Source organism: Grus americana, chromosome 3 (assembly GCF_028858705.1).
Source record: "Grus americana isolate bGruAme1 chromosome 3, bGruAme1.mat, whole genome shotgun sequence".
In the NCBI taxonomy this organism is placed as follows: Eukaryota; Metazoa; Chordata; class Aves; order Gruiformes; family Gruidae; genus Grus; species Grus americana.
Window position 1 is genome coordinate 100884126 of NC_072854.1, and position 4961 is coordinate 100889086.

Below are 4961 nucleotides of genomic sequence, written 5' to 3' on the forward strand. Positions count from 1 at the left end.
AAAATTGCCCATATTACTACTTCTTGAACAGCACACTGGCTTGAGGATACGTGTTTCAAATCTTGCAGCACATGGATGAATATCAGGGCACCCAGATACAGAAGCTGCAAGAAAAAAGCCACAAGTGCCCTGGTCATTAGAAGATCTCAGGGCTTAGCCCCTAAGCAGGGTATTTCTTCTATTTGCACAGGGTCAGAAGTATCCCATGTTCATCAGTTCATAAATCCCTGTATTTTTGTCACCTAGGGACTATCGCACTGGCTCTGACAGGGCTTTCATTCTGTAGCCTGCCTCCAAAAGGACTCAGCAGTGGGTGCTGCTGGAAAGAGGGTGAGAAACAAGGCATGCACTGTCCAGCCCCTCTCTCAGCATGTCCTCCTTTTCAGAAATTCTCCTTTTTCCTACAAGGCGTGCAAGGCTAAAGGCACATTTATGCTCACAGATAGCTTATCTCCCCAGTTCATCCCCAGCCCCGGGGCCCCACGTTGCATGCACTGCACACTGGCCAGTGGCAAACCTGCAGGCTACCTTGGGCAAAACCCAAGGGAGAGAAGAATGAACATCAGGCCTCAGGGCTACAGGGGCACTCAGGCCAAAGCACCTCCCAGCAGGCAGCCGGCCCCTTCCCCAGCACCCTCCACTTCAAATACCTTCCGCAGCAAACCCCGCTTTTCTTCAGCAGGAGTTGCCAGCCATGGGAGCAGAGTTGGGCCAGAGAAGCATGCAACAAAATTCCTGCTGATTTCTATGAGAAGCAGCAGGCTCAGCCCTGGTGCTCCAAATATTCCCGACAGACACCAATGAAGATTTTTTTCGGAGCTGGTTCCCGTTGCAGTGGAAGACCCGAAGCATTCCTCTGGCCTCCTTTGGCGTCCAGGGGCTTCTCCTTAGAGAGAAAGGATGAGTAAAGACTTTGGTAATTATTTGTGGAGCCTGGTCTTGCACTGCTCCCTCCTCTCCCAAGCGATAACTCAACCACAAGCATGACGGAGGGGGGCTAGGACAGAGCCGAAGCCCCGTGATGGGCCTGGCTTGGCGAACGCTGCTTGAGACTCACCACAGACAAGGGCTCGGACTTCCTCAGCACTCGCCCTTCTGCAGCGTTAGCTCCTGTTTTGCTGACAGTTGCAGCTGTGGAGAGCCTTTTGCTGATATACAGGCTTTGCAGGGGTTATTATTAGCTTATTGAAATGAAATGGCTGTTGATATGAAAAGCTTTGGTACAAAACCAGGACAGGGTGACCTGAAACTGGGAGGACTTAATTTTCTTGATGGCAAATGCCAAGGCCCAGCATGCACGTACAAGCTAATGAGGATTAATGCACAGGTAGTACACTATGGCCACTATTAAAACAGCAGCACCCTCCCCCCCGAAGAAGAAGGGGGAGAGAATGACGACCCTGCATGGGGATCCCCGTCCCCCACCCAGGAGGCCACGACCTGGCAGTGACGGGTGTGGGGGACAAGCGAGTGGGGCTGCTGGTCACCGACGTGAGGCGTCCGCCTGCTCTGGGCTGGCTGTGTTTTATGATGCAATATCTGCTCCCAGCAAAGGTGCCCAGTGTCTTTGCTCTCTGTCTTCCGCAGTTGTCTTAATCCTGCAAAGCAATAGCTCTTGTTGTAGCAGAAGTTGGGATACAGAGTCAAATATTTCCTGGACTGTCCCATAAAGTTTCTCTGCTGTAAGGTTCAAGCAGCAGTGACACTGCGAGAGAAACACAGCAGCAGTCGTTACACAAACCCTCTACCACCCCAGCAAAACACCATGAGAAACCAAAGAGAATAATACATCCTAGAACAATTTATTTGCACCAAATCATCCAACTCCACTTAAGAAGCAAACCAGCTTGCTTCCCCAGTGCTAAAGTAAGCCAATCTGCTGTCCTTCGGACACGTGGGGATGGGATCGGTTGCTGTCACAGCCACAGCAGACTTTTGGGGACTCCAGATAGGTTCCCACCCAGCTCCCTGGGATGGATATTGAAGGGAAGGGTTGCTTTTAATAGCAGGTCCTCAGGGATGGTCCCTAACCGGCCACCGCACCAACAGATCAAAGCTGAAGTCCCTGCTGGTGTGGCACCCTGGGGCGCGGGCGTTTCGGCCAGTGCCGCTCAGCCCGGTCTATGCTTGGCAGGCCAGGTGGTTGAACCCATACCCAGCTCCGCAGACTTCTGCCAAGGGAAACACGGGCACTGCGGTGCTCTGGGCAGGCCGACGCTCAGCCACGTGCATCTCCCCAAAGGATTCAGCCTGCGAAGCTGCTCACACAGCTCGCCCCAATCTCTGCTTTGGCTCAATGAAAGAAAGAAGAGGGATCAGTGACAAGCTGAAGCCAGACCTGATGTTTTTCCCCCTGTTCAGATCTGCTGCACCAGAGAATCCAGTTCAGGAATCTCTCTCCGAGTTTCCATTTAGACCCACAGAATTAGTTTGAGTACAAGAGGGCAGCAACCATACACTTAATTTGTTTCACCCTGGAATACATCATCATTTAAAAGCCTGGAATATTTATTGGTGGCAAAGAGATATTGATTGCCTAGCCACAGGCGGAGTAAAAATCATTGATGGGAAAAAAAAAACCCAACCAAGCAATGAAACGAACCAGAAAAATTGCTCCGGTGCCTCCCGCCACACTGCCGCACCATGCGCCGTTTCGGTCTTCTCTGCTTCCAGCATCCCTCAGCTCTCCTTCCAAGGCACAAGAAATGGCCTTTCCCTTTGAATTTATTGGTGAATGGTTTTCAGCAGCTCCCAGGCACTTTATCACCTTCCTGCAGAGGAACATAAAACACAGTCCTTGTCTCAGCCTGTGCGGTAGGAACAAATAAATAAGGGCAGCTCCCTGCAGCTCCGCCACCGGCTCCTCCACGCGCAGGAGCCGGCTGCATTGTACCAAGGAGCTCAAGCTGCGGAGTTCAGAGCTAACTCTGCTCTGAACTCCCCGCCGCCCCTGGATGTTTGGAGCCAGTTATTTCCTTGTTAGGGTTTGCCCAACAGGAAAGCTGTTTCCCACCCCTAAAACCTGGTTAAAAGCTAACAGCCCGTTGTGGCTCTGATAAAAGATGAATTTCCCTGCTAATGGTGGCCGCCCGTTTTCTTGTGGTGGTGGCAATTCCAGCGCTGCTCAGACGCTGCGGTCGGGTGCCTGCGGCCGGAGCGGTTTCATTTTGACAAATTGCATTTTATAGCGCGAGGGCAATCGCTCACATCATTGGGGTTGTACAGCGGCCCTGCAGCAAGCCTCGCTGTCGCTCCATTTGCCACAAACCTCCTTGCTCTGGTTTCCACTGTGGGCTGCGCTCAGGAGGAGCGGCATCGGAGGGTGCTGGCGTCTTTTGGGGTGGTTGTGGGGCAGCTCTGGACAGGGACCCACCAGCAGGAGAAAGCGGGACTGATCCTGTGGGCAATGCCCCTGGGGGTCACTGGCACAGGGCAGGCAGCTGGGCTAAAACTTCCTGGGCGAGTGAGCGATGGTGGAGGGCTCAGTAAATTGCTGCTGTACGTGGAGGCCGGCAAAGTGTCGCACCGCTGCTGGCCGGCCCTGCTCAAGCCCAAGCGCAGCAGTCCCCAGGCTGCCCTGCTGCCCAGGGGAGAGGTAGGGTGGTGCCGGGCTGCTTTGGGAGATAAGTGTGGGGCTTCCCCCGCGCCAGCGGCCAAGCCCCTGTAATCAATCCCCTTGCACTTGCCCAGGGCCACCCCAGCACGGCCGTGCACAGGCATTGCAGCTGTGCATAAGTATCGCGGCCGTGCAAGAGGTTTGCAGCCATCCACAAGGACTGCAGCCACGCACAAGGCCTGCAGCCATGCACGGTGAGCACAGCCATGCACGGGGATTGCAGAGGTGCATGGTGAGCGCAGCCATGCACGAGGATTGCAGAGGTGCAGACCCTCTGGAGGCAGCCGGCTCCCACAAGCCCAGGCACAGCAGCAAGGCTGCATTTGCCCATGCTGGTGTCAAACGGAGAGCAACATCCCCACGCAGCCACCCTCCCTGCCACGCAGCCGGCCTCTGATCTTCCCAGCACCCTCTTTGCTGGAGCGAGAAGGACGTAAATTAGCACCTTCGTAGGTTTTTGCAGTCAGTCTCTGGAAATCTGGTAGGCGTTCCTCAAGGTTTTGATTATTCTAATTTTGCCTGGTTTTAAAGGGAAGAAAGCATAACGTGCCACCCATATTTCAAAAAGAAGAAATGTGGCTTAACCTGGCAATTCAGTCGTGGGGAACAATTTGTTGTGTTTTCAGCAAGCTGTACTTCTATTTGTATTTTGCAAAAGAAAAGCATTGTGTTTCGCCAGCCTAACCTCACTGATTATCCCTTCCCAGAAGCTGTAGATCATTATTTGGTTCAACATTTATCATTTAAAGAGTAATTCATGTGCTAATATGCATAATCCTACAGCACAGTTTAATTGCAAGATCTTAGCGCTACTGTGGAACTGCATTGTTGGGATTCGTTTCTCTCATTCTTCGATGGGTTCTAATTAGCCCCGTGCAAATAAGTGATTTTCTAGATGTTAGCAGCTCTGAATGTCTTTAGCAAAAGCTACCGGGGTCCAAATGTTTTGTTCTACTCAAAACATTGTGAAAATTTGAACTTGTAATTTCACTTACAAAAGGGAAAAGTTTTTAAAAACGAAAAATGTTTTAGAATCAGTTTTTTAAAAAAATATTTTAGGAAGTTAAACTATTTTACAAAAAAAAAAGGTCTCCCCAGAGTCTGTCACTACAGCGAAACCACCACCAGCTACTGAAATATTTGTGCTGGTATTTTCAAAATTTGGGAGGAGGATGTAGTATGCTGCTCTTGCTTTAATTTCACTAAAAGGAAGAGAAATTGAAAGCGCACAAAGTAAACCAGCTGCTTATTAATGACCTGAGCAAGGGCTTTGTGTGCCCCAGTGCCCCGTCTGTGCTTTCCAGCCATGCCACACGAGATAGCATCTCTGCTGTACACTTGACCT

At 51.4% G+C, this 4961-nt stretch overlaps 1 long non-coding RNA gene across 1 annotated transcript; it reads right to left on the minus strand.

Moving 5' to 3' along the window:
* Nucleotides 1–654: 654 nt before the first annotated feature.
* On the minus strand, nt 655–3516 carry LOC129205284 (uncharacterized). The gene is made up of 4 exons (XR_008576676.1): nt 3269–3516; nt 2603–2771; nt 1058–1598; nt 655–886 (listed from the first exon to the last, which is right to left on the minus strand). It is a non-coding gene; the product is annotated as an uncharacterized LOC129205284 (long non-coding RNA).
* Between the last annotated feature and the right edge of the window lie 1445 nt (nt 3517–4961).